The following is a 21,543-nucleotide window of genomic DNA, read 5'->3' on the forward strand; positions in this document are numbered from 1 at the left end:
CATAGACTGGCATAGGAAGAAATTCCTATAAAAATAGACTCTAAAAAGTGAGAACTTTGGGGTCTGATTCTGCAAACCAACTTCCAGGAGCATCGGATGAGCATCTGACAAGGCCCTGCTCCCTCCTCATGTCCAGGCCACCTGGCCAGTGGCTTGGCATGAGCAACTCTAAGGCTGGTAACTAAGATAACAACCTTGCAGAACCTGTGTGTGTGTGTGTATGAATGAATGAATGTGTGAATAAATATGAGATTGAATGGAATGTTATAACTATAACTGCTTACTATGATTCTTTCTGTATTCACAATAAATGTGGTATTTTGCCTTTTCCCCTTTAATAAGATCCTGCTGGTTTTTATTTTATTGGTATAACAGCACTCTGGATGCCAGTGATAAGAATATCTCTTCAACCCACTTGCATAGATTTGGTTGTAAACAAACTTATTAAACTTACTCTAGACAAACATAGGAACAACAGTAGTAACTAATGGCAGATAGTCCTTTTCCATACACAAAGACACAAAACACAGAGCTCAGAGCCACATGCATGAGCCAACAAGCAAGAAAAAATCAATCACATTCATTAAATATGATTAGATAGACTATAAGGACAATGAATGTAAAGCACAATGTTGGTCCTGTGGGTAGGACACAGGGCTGAAATTAGGAGGCCTGTGTTCTAGTCCTGTCTCTGCCACAGCCTCACTGTATGATCGTAGACAGACCAGTTAACTTCTCTGTTCTTCAGTTAGTGATACATATTCACCTTTACAAACTGCTTTGGGTATACAGCTGTCAAGTGCTAAGTAGTATTATTAGGATAGCACTTACCTGACCTGAACCATATATGCAATCTGTAATTATTCCACATTCTCTAACACCAGAATTACTCAACCTATTAAACAGCTTTACTCAGATATCAATTAACAAAATGGGAATTTGGGGTACAGAAGAAATGCAGTAATGGGGCCTGTTTGATTAACACTGATATGTTCAAAGGTACAGAAATTGAGATGTATTTAATCATAGAATCATAGAATATCAGGGTTGGAAGGGACCTCAGGAGGTCATCTAATCCAAACCCCTTGTCAAAGCAGGACCAATCCCCAACTAAATCATCCCAGCCAGGGCTTTGTCAAGCCTGACCTTAAAAACCTCTAAGGAAGGAGATTCCACCACCTCCCTAGGTAACCCTTTCCAGTGCTTCACCATCCTCCTAGTGAAGAAGTTTTTCCTAATATCCAACCTAAACCTCCCGCACTGCAACTTGAGACCATTACTCCTTGTTCTGTCATCTGGTACCACCGAGAACAGTCTAGCTCCATCCTCTTTGGAACCCCCTTTCAGGTAGTTGAAAGCAGCTATCAAATCCCCCCTCATTCTTCTCTTCTGCAGACTAAATAATCCAAGTTCCCTCAGCCCCTCCTCATAAATCATGTGCTCCAGCCCCCTTGACAAGAAAGAGCCCGGAAACATGAAGGTAGGGCAGGAAACACACCCTTAGGGAGGGCTTGTTCGGGATTTAAGTAATTGTGTCGTAGTTAATTTCCTGGGACAGGCTTTTCATCTTACTTAGTGCAATTTACACCAGTGTGAATCGGTAATAACGCCACTGAAGTAACCAGGGTCATACCAGTATGAACCTGCCCATATTCTAATTAAATTATTAGTTAGGACTTAAAATAAGACAAAATTAGAAAAACAATAAAAGATAATGGAGAAATACAGATTGTGTTAGGTGAAACTGAATGGAATAAAGCAACTATGGGGAAGGGCACACCAGGAAAATGGAAAAAGTTCACTGCTGAATTATGTATGTCCCAGGTTAAGTGTGCTATCTAGTAATAAACAGAGTAGAATAAAAAAAGTCTAAGGTGGATGAAAATAAAAGTGCAAAAAGTCTTTAAAATAAATTAGAGGTAGCTGCAAAAATTGAAGGCCTGATTGCATTTCCACTGAAGTCATGGTGAGTGTTAAGTCCATAGGCATATGACTCATCCAGAGCAGACACAAAATAAAATTAGGAGGCATGATAAGGAAATTGAAAATGGAGAATTAAAATATAAAGGAGGTTTATTAGGTGCTCCAATTTATCCTTATTCATAATAAAATAAAAGTAACTGAAAGGCAACAAATTTAAAACTGGTAAACACTTTTAACACAACATATAAAGTTACCAGTGGAACTGGTTGGATTGTGTCCTAAGAACTAAGTAATATTGTAAAAAAGGATAAGACATTTATATGAATAATGAGAACATCCACAATTACTTTAGATAGGATAAAAAAATTATAGGGGATAAAAAAAACCTCATGCTTAAGGTTGTAAGTCAACTACTAACTGATATAGGAGGATTAGGAGGAAAGTTCTATGACTAGGTTATTCCATAGCAGTTCATTGTAGGGATTTCTGCACCGTTCTCTGGTAGAGCCAAGATACTGGATTAGACAGACTGGTCTGATCAATATAGCAGTTCCTATGTTCCTCTATTCTCACAGATGATTTACTGACTGAAGAGGTAGATGATGCTAAAAAAAAAAAAAATGAATTATTTACTCTAGTCTTTAAAAGGCAAATGTGTGACGCATACTAAAACCACCCAGGAATTTTACTGGGGAAGAAGGAAATACTGAAACAAATTGGGATTATGCTAGAATATATAGTAAATAAATTAAAATTATCTAAAGACTTACAAATTTACAGAACCAGATAGTAGCCATAGAGGAAATCTGAAGAAACTGGCAAAAGAGATAAGTGAAGTCACAATAAATATAATTAAAATATATTTGGAAAAATAAGGTACTTATAAACTAAAGAAAACCTAATGTAACATCTACATGCAAGAAGTATTAATAAAATCCAGGAAGTTATCAATATGATTTATTTTTAAAAATCACATATTTTTGTTGTATACTTGCATTGTGCTTTAGAAATATGTGGCCCAATCCTGCAACTGGAGCCACGTGGGCATACCCTTATATCCACTGAGAAGCCCCACTGATATCAGCAGGGCTCTGCACTTTCCTAGGGATCCACTCATATACACCTGACTGCATGACTGGGGCCTTCATGCATTATGAAAGGTGTTCTGACACTGCTTTTCATATGTTCCCAGTCTTGTGAGTAAATATATAATCATACCCCAAAACTCCACTAACCCTAACTGCATCTCATTTACTGGAGAGATTGAAACAATTTCTACTGAACAATTCTTGAAAAGAAAAGGAGTACTTGTGGCACCTTAGAGGCTAAGAAATTTATTTGAGCATAAGCTTTCGTGAGCTACAGCTCATTTCATGAATGCATCCGATGAAGTGGGCTGTAGCTCACGAAAGCTTATGCTCAAATAAATTTCTTAGTCTCTAAGGTGCCACAAGTACTCCTTTTCTTTTTGCGGATACAGACTAACACGGCTGCTACTCTGAAACCTGAGCCATTCTTGTCTCACATGTTTACTGGGCAGATGTTTTATAACACGTGTCAGGTACCATCTAATATTCCGCAGTGTATTGGTGGAGCCAAGTCCTGTCAGGTTTCTTATGTACATACTAGGATGCATTTTATTGGTAATTTTAAAAAATTATAAACTTGTGGGGTAGATTTATTTCCTTATTTATTTTATTTACATTTTTACAGCACTTAAGCCGTAGTTGCACGAGTGATAGATGATCTCAAAAATATATATGTCTCAAAATGCCAAAAGTAGTTCAACTGTAATAGGGGCTAATTGCTGGCCAATGTATTTACTTAAAATCCAAACTATTATATACTGACTATATAAAAGGATTCAAAACGGGAAAACTTATTGAAAAGAAATGAACTGCATAAATAAGACACATCTATTCACTGGATAAACCCTAGATGGTTAACATTTGAAAAATTATTAAATTAAAGGTGTTTCACTTATATTCATTATGGGATATCTTATTTTTGTCAAATTCAAAAATTTGAAACTTTTGAATATGCATGGTGAATATAGGTACAGCTGTCTAGGTCCTTATATCTTATACTATTGCTGTACTGTCAAAATTCATTGCAAATACTAATAATTTTTTCTTCGCAATACCCTGGTAGGGAAACATTCTTCCCATTTTACAGAGAGGTAAATCAGACAGGGAGAGGTTAAATGTGACTTCCCAGGGTAACACAGGAAGTCGGTGATAGAGGCAGAAATTGAATCCAGGTGTTCCCAGCCCTAGGGCAGTACTTTAACCATGGGATGCTGCTTGGCTTTACTGGTGTTAATCTGGAGTAGGTCGATTGATGTGGAGTGACACAGGGGCATAACTGAGAGCGGAATTTGACCCCCCCTAAATGTAACGCTGAGTTACAATATAACATGTACCTTGTAGGCTATTTGTTTTGAAATGTCACACACGTTTTGTCTCCGAATAAAAACAAAATGTTTATGAACTGGTCAACTTTGATTCTGGCACAATTTAAAAGCAAAACTCCAATCTTCTATTTAAAGAGCAACCAGCCCCGTCTTGGTTTGGCCTTGGGGTGGGGTGTCGAATTTCAAAGTGGACCAAGGGTTGGAAGCCGAGCTGCGTTACGCAAGTGAAGAAGCTGCCTCCGGGGGTCCCCATAATAAAGCTTGCGCGGGATGGGTTATTGGCGGGGCCGATGCTAGATGTCACCTTCCCTCACCCCGCCGAGCAAAACACAACGTCTCTGCCTTTACCCGCCTAGTGCCAGCTGGTGCGGGCAGAACAGCAGCAGCAACTCCGACCTCGTGTCTTTGACAGCAACAATGGAAAGGGTCACAGGCGGGGTGAGGGAGGAACGGAAGCTAAGCGGGACTTTCCCCCGGCCCCTGCGAGACCCGCCCTGCCTCGCCCCCTAGTGCTCCCGGACCTCCAGCCCACCCCCGCCCGGGCCCCACTCCAGGAGGCAGCGCGCGGCCGGGGTCTGGGGGCGCCGCCCGCTGCCCTCCAGTGCTCGGCCGGGGCCGCCTTGCTGGCGTGGGGGAGCCGGGAGGGGCGGCGCCAGCTCCCGCCCCTGCGCGGAGCCGGGAGAGGGGGACCCAGGCGCTCGCTCGCGGGCTCCAGCAGGCACCTGTCGCCAGCCGGGATCAGGCTGCAGCTCCCGGCGGGGCGGCCCCTCCCCGCGGCAGCCGGAGCCCTGTCCTCCTTTGCAGGGACCTTCCGAGCCAGCCGCCAAGTTGAAGCCCGGCGCTGTGCACGGGGTGTCTGTGGCGGGGCAGGCGCCTGAGCTCCCGGCTGATGCATCCACCAGCCGCAGCTTTTCCCCAGGTACCGGCCAGTGCGGAGTGGGTGGGAAGGGGAAGGGGGAGGGGGGAAAGTAAGGTGTCCCCTGCGCCAGGATGAAGTTTGTGTGATGGGCATTAGGAGCCCCTGATCCCCCTGACCTCAGTGGGTGGCGGCTGCAGGATGGAGCCCAGCCGTGCCCAAGTCATTGCGCTCTCCGGGGGGATCGCAGCGCGTGTGCCGGGGCAGAGGGGTTGGGGGCAGACGGGCGGCTGGGCGCGGTGGCAGGAACTTTCTGTGCCCCCCGGAGCCTTTTCTCTCGCCTCCCGTCTTTCCGGGCTCGTCCGGGAGGCTCGCTAATAGCCTGCATGGCTGCGAGCAACGAGCACTGCAGGGGGCTCCCTAGCCCCCGTTTGATTTCTGAGCAGAAAGGAGCCAGCAACTTTAGTCAAATGTGTGTCTCAGGGGGTGGGGGTTCCCCTCCCGGTCGCGTTACGGAGCAGGAGCAAAGAGCGGCTGTTTGGACGCCAGCTCGCATTTGGTCCGTCCCCTGAGTTGCCCCTCGAGTTGGCAGATCAAGATGCGTGTGAGCTGAAATCCCACAGTGATGCTTTCCTCAGAGCGTCTGCCTGGTGCTGGGGCACGGCGAGAGAGCAGGCTCCAGGCAGAGCCCAGCCGCCTCCTGCTCTGCCCCGGGCCAAACCAGGGGCGACAGCAGCAGAAGCACCCCGAGGCCAGTCAGGTTTTTCCTTCTGAGCTTTTGGGAGGTATCGCCTCTAAGCTGCTCTTCTGCCTCCTCCCCAGGACTGCAAGGCATAGGTGCTGGAACTGGGGGTGCTTACTCCCCCCCTGGCTTGCAGTGCTTTCCATTAGATACAGGGTTTTGGTTCAATGGCTCTGAGCACCCCAGGCTGCAAGGGGAAGTTTACAGGGGCACCGGATAATACCCTGCCACAGAGTCCACTCAAAACCTGTCTGGGGGTAAAATGCTGAGAAGTGTTTGAGTTGCTCTTTGAGGGTTCGCTGATGGTGGGAGCTCTGATTGTCACTCGCTGTTGTGTGGCTTCCCTGGCACTCTTTGCATGCCCACTGCAATGCTTGATTCTTCTCCTTTTCCGGTATAGTCATCTCTTTTGTTGTTGATTGCATTTTTTTTTATAGGAATGTGAGCAGATGTATATTTAAATTCAGACAAAATGTATTGAAATGAGTGGGGTCTCCATTTCCATGTACCTTTTGTTTGATGGAATCTCATATAAATCAGAGAGCCTTAGTTGTTGTGCACTAGATCAGAGGTTCTCAAAGTGGGGTCGGGACCCCTCAGGGGGTCGTGAGGTTATTACATGGGGGGTTGCGAGTTGTCAGCCTCCACCCCAAACCCTGCTTTGCCTCCAGCATTTATGATGGTGTTAAATATATAAAAAGTGTCTTTAATTTATAAGGGGGATCGCACTCAGAGGCATGCTATGTGAAAGGGGTCACCAGTGCAAAAGTGTGAGAACCACTGTGCTAGATGCTTTCCACTTGCAATTAGTGCAGTTTAAAGTTCATTATTTTACATAAAATGATATATGTATTAGTTGATAAATTAGAAATCAGTTGGCCCCACTGAAGACCTTGTTCACTGTGCTGTCTATAATATCTTAATTGCAGATCTCTCCTTTCCCTTGAGGAGCTATGGCTTTTAACTCCCTTATGATGCCGGGCGTTAAAACCTCATTTGAAGTTTAAGTGGTAAATAGGGTTGCCAACTTTCTACCTGCAGAAAACTGAACACCCTTGCCCCACCCCTACTGTGAGGCCCCACCCCTTCTCACTCCATCCTCCCTCTGTTGCTCACTCTCCCCCACCCTCAATCACTCACTCATTTTCACTGGGCTGAGGGTTCGGGTGCAGGAGACGGTGAGGGCTCTGGCTGAGAGTCAGGGCTCTGGGGTGGGGCCAGAAATGAGCGGTTCAGGGTGCGGGAGAGGGCTCTGGGCTGGGGAGGGGTTTGGGGTGTGGGAGGGGGTGAGAGGCTTGGGGGGCAGGAGTGGGCTCTGGGTTGGGACCGATGGGTTTGGAGTGCAGGAGGGGGCTATGGGCTGGGGCAGGAGGTTGGGATGCGGGAGGGGGTTTGGGTGTGGGAGGGGGCTCAAGACTGGGGTAGGGGGTTGGGGTGCAGGGGTAGTGGGCTCTGGCTGGGGGTGCAGGCTCTGGTGAGGGGTTTGGGGTACAGGAGGAGGTTTCGGGGGGGGAGGGGTTGGGAGTGTGGGAGGGGGTGCGGGCTCCGGGAGGGAGTTTGGGTGCAGGAGGGGGCTATGGGCTGGGACAGGAGGGGGTTTGGAGTATGGGCTCCAGGAGGGAGTTTGGGTGTAGGAGGAAGCTCAAGGCTGGGGGAGGGGCTTGGGGCGCAGGAGGGGGTTTGGAGCGCAGGCTTCAGGTGACGCTTACCTCAGGTTCCTGGCCAATGGGAGCTGCAGATCCGGCGCTCGGGACAGTGGCAGCGTTTGGAGCCCCCATGGCCGCCCCTGCACCTAGGAGCCAGAGAGAAATGCTGGCCGCTTCTGGGAGCTGCTGGGGCCAGGCAGGCACCCTGCCTGCCCTGCTGCTGGCGGCCAACCGGACTTTTAAGGGTCCGATCAGCAGTGCTGACCAGAGCTGCCAGAGTCCCTTTTCAACCAGGCGTTCCGGCCAAAAACCGGAGGCCTGGGAACCCTAGTGGTAAACGGTAAATAACTACATTGTGACACTGGAGAGCTTTGGTGACATTAAGAGTTTGCTCTTGCACAACTGGAAGCACATAGGTCAGCTATTTGTTAACTCTTCGAGTGTAATTTATTTCACTAGCACTCTGTTCTAATAGAAAAAGCTGTTTTTATCACTCTGTAACTGAAATAAAGCTTCTACACCTTGGCATGCAACTACATGCGGTCAAATTCTATAATTTTTACTCAGGCAAAACTCCCATTGAATTCAAGCAAGTTTTACCCCAAGGTATTGCTAAACTTGAATGTTTACACACTTAATAACTTGTTAACTAATATGATTGTAAAGTCTAGTGAAGACACCACACAAATGTTTGTTCCAGGAGACAGATGTGAGTTGCTAGTCATGTTTATGCCTACTTTCATGTCCTGTCTACCAAAGAATTTACGGTTGTGTTAATTAACGAGTTAATATATTATAACAAGTCAGTTGTTGATATACCTTCTGTAAGATCAGCCCCATAAATTGAGAATGAAAGAAGGTCATGGGTCAGTATTGATAGAGGTGCACATGGAATAACTGCACTGTGTTCAGCACTAGTTCCAAAACTGTGGTTAAGACTTGTTCAGAGGAAGAAGTCCCTTGTTCATACGGTTCCTTTGCCAGCCTCTATAAGCTACTTTCTGAAGAAGTGGGCTCTCATTTTGGTGCAGTGTTTGTTCTGGAGTTGCTGTTGCAACTGGGACTTCATTTACGTGACTCCTCTCCCCTTTTAGCTCTGCAGGGGAAGATTGGCTGAGTCCACTAAGAAATGGTAAACACCACCTGAATTACATATGGAGACATTTTTAGTACATTCTAAAGCACTGAAGTTATTCCAGCAAGAGATGTATTTTTCCGTTCTGTTTATCTAGTCCAGGAAACTACTATGGTTCTGAAGTGGCTTAGAAGTGACCCTCAAAGGAAAAAAAAAGTCTATGCTTTTTTTGCTTCTTTATAAAGGCATGTAAGCTATTTCATCTGCTTCGGTTTTGAATTAGAAATTGAAGCAGAGTGTCTCCTGTTTTTCCTGGAAGATGCAAGGAATGACTGCAAAGCTAGTAGAACTATGATATTAAAGAAAACATGAAATGAAACTCAGATGGGAGGACTTGGGGCACCTTAGAGACTAACCAATTTATTTGAGCATAAGTTTTCGTGAGCTACAGCTCACTTCATCGGATGCATACTGTGGAAATTGCAGAAGACATTATATACACAGAGACCATGAAACAATACCTCCTCCCACCCCACTCTCCTGCTGGTAATAGATTATCTAAAGTGATCACTCTCCTTACAATGTGTATGATAATCAAGTTGGGCCATTTCCAGCACAAATCCAGGTTTTCTCACCCTCCGTCCCCCCCCCCCCCACAAACTCTCTCTCCTGCTGGTAATAGCCCATCCAAAGTGACCACTCTCCTTACAATGTGCATGATAATCAAGGTGGGCCATTTCCAGCATAAATCCAAGTTTAACCAGAACGTCTGGGGGGGGAGTGGGTAGAAAAAACAAGGGGAAATAGGCTACCTTGTATAATGACTTAGCCACTCCCAGTCTCTATTTAAGCCTAAATTAATAGTATCCAATTTGCAAATGAATTCCAATTCAGCAGTTTCTCACTGGAGTCTGGATTTGAAGTTTTTTTGTTGTAAGATAGCGACCTTCATGTCTGTAATTGTGTGACCAGAGAGATTGAAGTGTTCTCCGACTGGCTTATGAATGTTATAATTCTTGACATCTGATTTGTGTCCATTTATTCTTTTGCGTAGAGACTGTCCAGTTTGACCAATGTACATGGCAGAGGGGCATTGCTGGCACATGATGTGTGTGTGTGTGTGTGTGTGTGGTTTTGGGGAGGGGGGTGAGAAAACCTGGATTTGTGCTGGAAATGGCCCACCTTGATTTTCATACACATTGTAAGGAGAGTGGTCACTTTGGATGGGCTATTACCAGCAGGAGAGTGAGTTTGTGTGTGTGTGGGGGGGAAGGTGAGAAAACCTGGATTTGTGCTGCAAATGGACCAACTTGATTATCATACACATTGTAAGGAGAGTGATCACTTTAGATAAGCTATTACCAGCAGGAGAGTGGGGTGGGAGGAGGTATTGTTTCATGGTCTCTGTGTATATAATGTCTTCTGCAGTTTCCACAGTATGCATCCTATGAAGTGAGCTGTAGCTCACGAAAGCTTATGCTCAAATAAATTGGTTAGTCTCTAAGGTGCCACAAGTACTCCTTTTCTTTTTGCGAATACAGATTAACACGGCTGTTACTCTGAAACCTGTCAGATGGGAGGTGATCTTTGTTCAGACAGTTAAAAACTGTGGGTTTTTTGTTTGGTTTTGTTAAAGTTTGTATAACTCAAACATGTAAAACAGCTGGAAGAAAAGCTCTTGTTGGATATTCAACATTCCCACCTCTCCTAGTAAAGTCTGAAAAGGTCCCAATTCACATGTTTCGGTCCATGAAGAAAGATTTCCAGCAACACAGGAAATATCAGACTTGATATTGCTAATGTAAAGAACAAGTTGGGGTTGGGGAGGGAATCCCACACAGTCATCTTGTACATCATGAGGGGGAAGGGGGAGGGCAGAAAAAGGGAACAAACTAATTTTTTTTTCCCTGGGACACTATTAAAGACATGCACACAGTTTTTCTGATTGTCTAATTAACATGTCAACCATTGTGAATAATCCCCAAGTAAGATTCTTATCACTTTACAAATTATTTCAGTATCCCCACGTATTTTCAGGCTGTGCATATCAGGCATTATTGCACTTGTAAGGTGATTAAAGTCACTTGGCCTTGAGTGTCTCATCTTGGGTTTAATAATACATACAGAGAGTGCTGCAATAACTGTCAGTAAATGTCTGTCATGTCTTGTGCTTAATTATGAAATGGCTTTTAAACACTGCACACAAACAAAACTTTTGGCTCAGAGTTTCAGATGTGATACCTCTGTGAATAATCCTTGTGAAGGGCCAGATCCTATAACTGAATCCATGTGGGCAAACCCCCGCATCCAGGTGGATTCAGTTGTAGGATCTAGCCCTAAATATATGGCTCCAACATTTTTTCCTCTTTAGAGTACTGCCCATTTCACAATAGCAGTCCATTTTGAGAGAACTGTTAAACTTCCGGAGTGCACACGTTGCTTTTGAGAAGGCTTATAATGCTTCTCAGACTTCTGTTCTTGTGTGTGTTGAGTCCTGGGGGATATTGCTTCAATACCTGACCAGGACTTTAGAATAGTCAAAGAAGAGACTGTTTGTGAGAGTTCTGTGAGTCACCTTGTTACTCTGCCTCTAGTAAGAGCGGGGCAACAGGACTCCCCGCAGGGAGTCTAGGCGGCAGCCTGAGCCGGGAGCCTGGGTGGCAGCCTGGCTTGGAAAGAAGATTGGGCACCAGCTGGGGAGCTGGCATTCTTGTCAATTTCATGACTCCACTGACAGCCATTAGATGTAAGTAATGCAGCGTCTACAGGGACACTGAGTTACCCTAGCTCAGTGGTCCCCAACCTTTCTCTGGGAATAGCACATTCCTATTCCCAAAAGACTGTGGCAGGCGCCAAATACCCCGCCACCGAAATGCTGCCGAGAAGCGGCAGCGGCAAGAAGCGCCACTGCTGAAATGCCGCCAAGAAACGGCAACGCTTCTCGGTGGCATTTCAGCAGGTGTTTCTCCAGCGGCCGCACTCGGCAGTGGCATTTTGGCGGCGCAGTATCCTGTGGGCGCACACAACTGCCCTGGTGGGCACCATTGCACCTGCAGGCACCGCGTTGGGGACCCCTGCCCTAGCTTTACCTATGTAAATCCTACGCCTCTCGTGGAGGTGAAATTATTATGTCCGTGTAGTGGGCACTTATGTTAGCAGGAGCAAGGCTGTTGTGTGTACACTGACGTAATTAGGTCGACACAAGCTGCTTTACGTCGACCTAACACTGTATTCATAGAATCATAGAATCATAGAATATCAGGGTTGGAAGGGACCCCAGAAGGTCATCTAGTCCAACCCCCTGCTCGAAGCAGGACCAATTCCCAGTTAAATCATCCCAGCCAGGGCTTTGTCAAGCCTGACCTTAAAAACCTCTAAGGAAGGAGATTCTACCACCGCCCTAGGTAACGCATTCCAGTGTTTCACCACCCTCTTAGTGAAAAAGTTTTTCCTAATATCCAATCTAAACCTCCCCCACTGCAACTTGAGACCATTACTCCTCGTTCTGTCATCTGCTACCATTGAGAACAGTCTAGAGCCATCCTCTTTGGAACCCCCTTTCAGGTAGTTGAAAGCAGCTACCAAATCCCCCCTCATTCTTCTCTTCTGCAGGCTAAACAATCCCAGCTCCCTCAGCCTCTCCTCATAAGTCATGTGTTCTAGACCCCTAATCATTTTTGTTGCCCTTCGCTGGACTCTCTCCAATTTATCCACATGCTTCTTGTAGTGTGGGGCCCAAAACTGGACACAGTACTCCAGATGAGGCCTCACCAATGTCGAATAGAGGGGAACGATCACGTCCCTCGATCTGCTCGCTATGCCCCTACTTATACATCCCAAAATGCCATTGGCCTTCTTGGCAACAAGGGCACACTGCTGACTCATATCCAGCTTCTCGTCCACTGTCACCCCTAGGTCCTTTTCCGCAGAACTGCTGCCTAGCCATTCGGTCCCTAGTCTGTAGCTGTGCATTGGGTTCTTCCGTCCTAAGTGCAGGACCCTGCACTTATCCTTATTGAACCTCATATTGTAGACCAGGCCTTTGTCTTGAATGGTAATAGTAGGTCCATCCCGTCACCAAGCCTTCTTGAATCGTTCTTCTGTGATATCCAGTCCCTGACACTGGCTACTCACAATTCCAGATCTTCTGTTCCTAAAGGAGCAGTGCACCCAGTTGACCAATTTTACCTTAAACCACTGCTCCTGCAAACCACCACAGCACTTATAAGCACTTAAAATAAATCAAGAAAAGGGTTATTTAAGAAAGAATAGGGGTTGCACTAGAAACAAGAGAGAGTGGTGGAAATAAATAGCCACAAAACAAAACATAAAATGCAAACCTGGGTCTACGTTTATCAATAGCTACCTTTCCTATTTAATAAAGTAGATTTCCCTCCAAAGTCCAGTCTGTTGAAGAGCTAGCTGGTTTCTACCAGGAACCAAAAGCTGAAGTTCATGAAAGCATCTATCTCCAGTCAGGGGTTTCTGCACAGTGAATGGATATAGTGTGTCTTTCCCTGCAAGCTGTTATAGTGAAAGTCTTTTGTTTCCATTCACAGGCAGGGCAAACCCCTGCCTTGCTGTAGAGTTCTTTTCTACCTTTATGTGGTTTTGATTGTGTGTTTGTCATTGTCTGATGGTTTTCCATTAACTGCTCTGGATGTGGCAAGGGTAGACAACAGAACATTGCATTATCTCACCAGCTGAGTAAGGAGGGATGACAACTCCCTCTTGCTTGAATGGCACATTACCCCCAGTGATCAATTTCTACACCAAGTCCATAAAGCATACTTTCAATATAAATATACTATTCCTTAAATATTACCCTTATCTATGTCTCACAATGGGTACGAGGCTTGACAAGCTATGAGCTTTCTGTACATACCTTACATGTTACTCTTAATGGATACTTATCCTGTCAGAAATGCATTTGGTATAATGAGTTTGTCAGGTCTGAACTGAGAGTTGTTTGCAAGGAACAAGGGATCCTTTGCCAACAGGTCTTTGTGTCACTTGCCCCCAGAAAAATCCATCCCAAATTTTACGTTTAATCCAGTGCATGCTGGGAGAGGACTTCGGGGAATTTAGTGAATATTATGTGAATACTCTTGCAGCATGGACATGACCAATAAAGACTGTAGTTACGTGCTTCACTGTGGTGCCTCAGGGTTCGGTTTAAGGAGCTCCCAGTAATCTAGGAGACAGTCTAGTGCTGGTTGTTCCCCAAGTTGCTTTTCTGTGCATGGTGGCCCATAATTACATGCAGAGGAGAAAGATAGGAATGTACATTAAAGGCAGCACTGGGGAAGCTGAACACCAGGCCTGGTCCAGTAGGAGTTTTGCATGCATAAGGACTATGGGATTGTGCCTGGTACACTTCCAAGATTAGTATAAGTGGTAGTAGGGGAAAACTATTAGATCCAGTTAATTCCCAAAGGACTTTAAGTTTGTATGCTGTTTGGTGGAGGAATAAATAAGAAATAATGAAGTATGGGTAACATTTGCAAAAGTGCCCATCTCCCATTTTCAAAAGTGACTTAGGCATTTTGGACAATATTTTTAAATGAATTTAAATTACCTTTAAAAATATGTCCCTTAAGAGCCTAGGTCTCAACAAAAATCAATGTGACTTAAGCGCCTAAGTCCTCTAAGGTATGTCTACATTGCAGTTGGAAGTGTGATTGCAGGTTGGGTAGGCATACCCATGCTATCTTTAATCTAGCTAGCACAGCTAAGAATAGCAATGAAACTGTAGGGAGTTTGGGCCTCAGCAAGGGCTGTGCAAGCCTGCCCCAAACCTTGGGTATGTACTTACGTTCCTAAACTGCGCTAAACCCCATGCCGCTGGAGTTTTGCTGATATTTATGGCCATGCTAGCTAGATTAAAGCTAGTGCGGATATTCCTACTACCTGAGCTGCGGTCACACCTCTCATTGCAATGTAGACACACCTTTAGGCACTTCTGAAAAATTTACCTTATGTCTATAACTTACAAGGACTCAGGATATTATGTTTGGAATTTCTTGTGGCAGTATTACAAGTGAGTGAAGCCCCCTGAACTTTGGCCTGGTGTCTCTCAAAAATATTTCCAAAATGCATTGCAGTACATTGAGCCTCTAATTTTCTTAATTAAGGCATCAGTTTTGAGTTATATAGGTTGCATGTTTCCCTGTTGAGATTTAAAAAAAAAATGTAGTAATTGATCTGATGAAGATATTAAATCAATGGACTAAAATGTTTTGTTTGTACCAGTCAGACCTTTTTGGGTATCTGTTAATTAACTTGTCAATTCATCAAAGTTACTTCATGCGTTTTGACTTGTGAGCTGTGATTTGTATTCTTGTTTGGTAGCATGTCTGAATCTGTATTCCATTTCAGCAAGCAATTTAACTGCATAGAAGGCTAGATTCTGCCACATTTCAGCTACATCTCACGTAGACATATTTGTGCAAGCTCTCATTGAGCTAGCATGGTAAAAATAGTAGTGTAGCTGCAATAATATGGGCAGTGGTGAATGGTGGCATGGACTCGCCACCCTGAGTATTGTAAAGAGTCCAGGAAGGTTTGTACTGAGCGTGGCTAGGCTGTGCAACCATTCATTGCTGATACTATTGTGGCTACACTATTTTTATTATGCTAGCTCAATGAGCGCTACCGTGAAAATAGCCCCATGAGCTGAGCATAACACCCCTAGCTCCAAGTGTAGATATAGCCTAAATCACATTATGCAGTATCTTACTCGGTGAAGAATCCCATTAATTTCAGTGGGTCTCCTGATGGAATAAGATACTACACAGTGTGGTAAAGGTGAAAGAATCCAGCCCAGAGATAGAGAATGTTCTGGAGGAATTAAAATTTTGCCATAATGGTCATTGATTTAAGGCAAATGGTTTGGACGAGTCAGATGATGCGTTTTCCTGTGTAAGTGGCATTCTCCCCACTCCTAGCAGACTACGGGCTGGAGACCGCCATCTTTACTCAGGGTGGGATAGTACAGTAATCCCATTGCTTTCAGTGGGACTAGTGGAGTAAAGTACTACCCATCCTGTGGAAGAGTGGCAGGCTCTGGACCTATATTCATAACACAATGATTCTGTCTGTAGCAAAATTGAAATCCCCATGATGTCTTAAAGAATAATGTACCACAGGTTGTGTGTGCTACATTGACACATTTTTGGTGCTTCTAGTAACTTTAGGTGCATATATCGCACCACAAATACAATTCCTTTAGTGTTACTCATCCTGTTAATTATTGTAAAGCTATATTTCAGTAGTTATACTCTGAAAAAAATTGCAGGGAATTTGTAGAGTAAAATTAATCTTCCCAATTTCTCAGCATGGGTTGAAATCTCTTACTGTTCCAACAAATCTTCCCATTTCATAAAATATATTTATGATAAAACCTGAAGCTTTAAAACTACAGCTAGTCAGAACTACATTTTGTGGTATGCTAATTTTCATAATGAAGGATAATTAAAGGGACATGGCCAGGTAGTTAAGGCCTAAAATTTGATCCTCCCTGATTTTGCTGTAGATTGAAAATAGCTGCAGGAGTCTAAATAGCTATTGTGTTTTAAAAAAACAAAATACCATAAGTCTATGGAAATTATCATACCGCTGTTGGGAATTAAAAGCACACACAATAACCCCCATGGTTTATATTAGACTCACACACACACACACATACACACACACATTGATGGTTCTCCCTGCCCTCCTCTGTTGGTTCTTCAACAGTAAACTAACAACATTATTTTCAAAGCTGTCCTTGCAGCACTGATAAAGCTTGTGCACATGAGGGATATAAACATGTCATGTGAATTTTAAAATCCATAAGAAAGGCAAGAAATCAATCAATGATTGGCCAAATGGCAAAGGACATGAACAGTACAGACAGAAAATGTTATTCTCAGGTTTCTAAGACAGTATTAAAACCAACAGAGAGTAAACCAAAATAAAATGATGAAAAAGTAGATGACAGTGTCCTTTCAAAGGATGAAACTCTACAAACACTGAAGTTTATTTACCACATAGAAAACCTCATATTTCAATGCTTTGCACTCTATTAAGAAATATGAAACTGATCAGAATGAGAGAGAATCCACAAAAAGTACTTTATAAAAATTAATGCTTTACATTCCTCTTATCTTTTTTGACATTTTAATTAGGATAATTTGCATCATCCCTTCTATTAACAGTACCTTTAGCAGAATAAATACACTAATATCAATTAGGAAGGGAATAATTGGTAAACATAAATATTAAGTCCTCTATGAATGTCCTGCTCCCATTGATATGAATGGGAGTTGCATGTGTACAGCTGTGGACCTCTGCATTTGAAGTGGTCTCCAAAGCCAGTCTTGAATATAACTGCTTACCTTCCTCCCCAGAAGTAAACTTTTGCATGAGAAGCTTACCCGAAAGAAATAAAGTGTTGGCTGTAGTCAGCACAACCAGGATTTGAGCACGGTCCCCCAGGAGCCACTGAGTGGAACAGATGGATGTGTTTGTTTTCTGAGAACTGCCATGCTGAATCTGTATAACTTTTACCATCTTATGACACTTCAAACATCTCTAGTCAGGCACATTATTTGGATGACTTGAAAGCAAGTTTCTCAGGTGTATTGTAAAGGAGACTTCGTTTGTGCTGGCTGTGGAGTAAGTCTCTCAAGTCCATCAGCATCTTACCTATATTCACCTAGATATCTGAATTACATGACCTCTGGAAATTTAAAATGTTTAGATAAGGACCGGAGGGGGGAGAGGGAATAGTAATATCACAGGGTTATGATAATCAGGCCTCCAAGGATTCTGCAAAACTCTAATGACTATTTTTGCAACAATCTTTGTACCTCTGAAGATCTCCACCAAAAACATTTTCAAGTCTGATTAATTTCTGGGCCATTAGGGTTTGTTATACTGAGTCATTAATAAAATGAGAAACGTATTTAACAACTACAGTGATAATGGGAAGATGCTGAAGTATACACGAAAAACATATACTGCTTGGTCAGATTCATAAGGAGAGAAGTATAGGATGCTCCTTAAAAAGTTGAGGTCATGTCATTGACAAGAGTGGCTTAAAGAGATCCCAGCCAGTGGGGTCAAAATTTAATTTTTCTTGCTTTCATTGATTTGTTTCACATCAATGTACTCTTGTATGGTGTTTTTTTCTCTCTCTCTAAAGAGAGCCATTTCATTTTGGAAGTGAGGTGGAAATAACTGCTAGGGACATTGCAACATAAACACTGGAAAGCTATAAAAAGTCAAATGCATGATCTTAAGGAATATCAGATTTGCTGGCGCTTCTAAGGCTAATGAAGTACAAGAGGTTGACTTGAGGTAGTCTTTTCTGAATGGATTATGATGATGAGCAGGATAAACTAATTTTGATTTCCTTCTAAAAGTCACTGCAACATATCATATTACTGGGAAAGCCAAGTGGGCAATGTCCTCCAGAGAAAATGAGCAATTCATAATATTCAACAAATTTAAAAAAAAACCATCGGAAGTTGACAACTAAGGCTTTTTAGTTTTAGAGCTTTAAGAATATTATTCTGTGGGTTTGGTTTCTGCTTTATGTTGACCTGTTAGACTGAAGTTTTTACTTAGAGGCTAAGAATTTTTTTTTTCCTCTCTCACAAATTGCCTTTGACAATGTTGTTGGGTTGGGAGAAAAAAGCAGCTATTTCCCAGGAAGTGGAACGCACATCCTCAGAGGTTACTTAGAAGACCTTTTAGTTTCTAATTTTGACGTTTGAAATGCTTTCTTGTGGAGTTCACTCTAAAATGCAGCCAGTGCTGCTAGTTAATGGAGGTTATAATGCACTATCAAGATCCATATGATCTTTCCTTTTTTATTCCATGCTTTTCTTTTTTTCTTTTTTCACCCCATTAGTGAAAATGTGACTGTAATTAACCTCTCCTTAGGATGTGAAAAGCCTGCTATTTTTCTGCATGTAGGAATTACATTTCTTTGTTACTGTTGCTGGATCTGTTTCCTGCTTGACCCAAAAGCTGGTGATTTTGTTACCCAGCAAAACTTTTGTATTGATTTCTCTGATAGAGCACTGATCTTACCCCAGCATTCTCCGTGCATAGTGTCCTCATCAATGTGATGTGATCAAATTCAGATTTTCAGGGGAGACTCAAATGGCCAATTTATTTATACAGTGAACACGTATGCTTACTTTGGGTGATAGCATTATGCTCATGTCCATCAATATCAAACTTTACATATTTAAGGCCTGATCCTGTGACCTTTACTCACATGGGTAGTCCCCATGTAGTCAATGGGAACATCAGTGTTTTCAGGATGAGGACCTTAGGTGTCAACCCTTGAACTCAGTATTATCTGTGCTGTCCCAGTAGCAGCTTACTTTGTGCTGCATGATTCTTCTTGCATTCATGTTCAGCCGAGCCTTCTAACTTCTTCAAGTTCAACACAAAACAAGCTGAATTTTGCTCAGTGAGTCCCTCGAATGAGGGTCTCATTTTTCCTTGGTTATTATCTTACTATCCTAACTTACCTTTCCTGCCCTCAGGGCTTGATCCTGTAATGGTGCGGGGTCAGGGCCTCAGTGCATGCAAACGCTGCAGTCATTTTTTAATTTACAATTGGCTGTCAAGTTATGTTACTACAGTATCACCATAGGAACCTCTTCACTCTGTGACCTACATTGTTTCACTAGGATGCTGAGATTTTTAACACATGCCTCATCTTTGCCACTTCCCACCACATATAACAAAGTTCTTTTTCCCAGTCTGCTGGTTGATATTCTTAGATACTTCCTGAAGAGAACCAACAGTTCTGATCAAATTTCTCCAATTTCAAGCATCTCCACTCGCTTTCTCTGGACCAAATAAATGATTTTAAGGCTGTGTTAGATATGTAAAAAGCATGAACAGGCTTGAACATATCGGTAAGTTTTGCTTGGATCCTAGTGTCTAGGTTGGAACTCTTGTTTCAATTTGGAGAGGGTTGGTTCTCTATATTTAGTATTCTGTCCCGAGGAGAGTTTTCTCACAGTGTTTCCTGGAATGTTCTTCTCTCTCATCTTTATTATCAGATTCGTTTCTGTAGCCTTGTCTTTGAGCTGTATTTTTTTTGTATGTTGTTTGAAGTCATGTAAAGTACTCTGAGGTGTTTCAGGAAGGGTTTATTTGAGCTTATATGTGACTAAGTTTGTGAAACTCTTTGAAAATGTGTGGTTTTAGTGTAGCAGCCGTGTTAGTCTGTATTCGCAAAAAGAAAAGGAGTACTTGTGGCACCTTAGAAACTAACAAATTTATTTGAGTATAAGCTTTCATGATGCTTCATCACTTCATTAGATGCATTCAGTGGAAAATACAGTGGGGAGATTTATACACATAGAGAACATAAAACAATGGGTGTTACCATACACACTGTAAATCTACAACCTATCCTGAAGGATGACCCATCACTCTCACCGATCTTGGGAGACAGGCCAGTCCTTGCTTACAGACAGCCCCCCAGTCTGAAGCAAATACTCACCAGCAACCACACACCACACAACAGAACCACTAACCCTGGAACCTATCCTTGCAACAAAGCCCGTTGCCATCTGTGTCCACATATCTATTCAGGGGACACCATCATAGGGCCTAATCACATCAGCCTCACTATCAGAGGCTCGTTCCCCTGCACATCTACCAATGTGATGTATGCCATCATGTGCCAGCAATGCCCCTCTGCCATGTACATTGGTCAAACTAGATAGTCTCTACGTAAAAGAATAAATGGACACAAATCAGACGTCAAGAATTATAGCATTCAAAAATCAGTTGGAGAACACTTCAGTCTCTTTGGTCACTCGATTACAGACCTAAAAGTTGCAATTCTTCAACAAAAAAACTTCAAATCCAGACTCCAGCGAGAGACTGCTGAATTGGAATTAATTTGCAAACTGGATACAATTAACTTAGGCTTGAATAGAGACTGGGAGTGGGTGGGTCATTACACAAAGTAAAACTATTTCCCCATGTTTATTCCCTCCTCCCCCTCCTCCCTCTGTTCCTCAGACATTCTTGTCACTGCTGGAAATGGCCCACCTTGATTATCACTACAAAAGGTGTCGTCCCCATTGTCGTGTCCCCCCCCCCCCCCCGCTCTCCTGCTGGTAATAGCTTGCCTTAAGTGATCACTCTCATTACAGTGTGTATGGTAACACCCATTGTTTCATGTTCTCTATGTATATAAATCTCCCCACTGCATTTTCCACTGCATGCGTCTGATGAAGTGAGCTGTAGCTCATGAAAGCTTATGCTCAAATAAATTTGTTAGTCTCTAAGGTGCCACAAGTACTCCTTTTCTTTTTGAAAATGTGTGTGGCTCATGTGAGTTAATCAAGGGTATAGCCAAAGCGGAAAAATAAAAAAGAACATAATTTAACAATTTTTTCTGTGACAAGCTGAAGTATTCTCGGAGCAGCTATAAGCCTGCCTTTTTTCCATACTGCATTTGAAACAACAGATGAGGACCTCTGGGGCTCAGAAAAGCACAGAATATGCAGCCTTTGCTTCACCTCTATAGAGTGTAAGTAGCACACCCTGTGTTGTTTTGATCATATTCACTTTAATTCAGAATTGTAAATCATCCCTTGGATGCTCTTTAATGTAAATATCACAAAAATGTTTCACAGAATGTTAAGGTTAATATTTCCCTAAATTCCTTGTTCTGAGATTTGTAATTCAAACTCCCGCAATGTTTCTCCAAGGTTTCACACTGAAGGCTTTCGTGATTACAGAAGGACTTGAATTTGTTCTAGAGGCTTTTGATTATGGTCTCTGCAGTGGAAACAAATCCTGTCTGGACTGTTGGGGTAAATTCTATTCAGTTACATGGGAGTAAATCAATGGAGCTACTCC

The 21,543-nt window shown here is 43.2% G+C and overlaps 1 protein-coding gene across 1 annotated transcript in view; it reads left to right on the forward strand.

The window, feature by feature from the left end:
- Window positions 1-4,893: 4,893 nt before the first annotated feature.
- The window catches only part of KCNG2 (potassium voltage-gated channel modifier subfamily G member 2), an 80,531-nt gene continuing 63,881 nt past the window's right edge, over window positions 4,894-21,543 (forward strand). Inside the window, exon 1 of the mRNA XM_084618739.1 lies at window positions 4,894-5,255. The gene's annotated coding sequence lies outside the window, so the exon portion shown is untranslated. The remainder of the gene's footprint in view (window positions 5,256-21,543) is intronic.

This window comes from Lepidochelys olivacea (assembly GCF_965140295.1).
Source record: "Lepidochelys olivacea isolate rLepOli2 genome assembly, chromosome: 2".
Lineage (NCBI taxonomy): Eukaryota > Metazoa > Chordata > Testudines > Cheloniidae > Lepidochelys > Lepidochelys olivacea.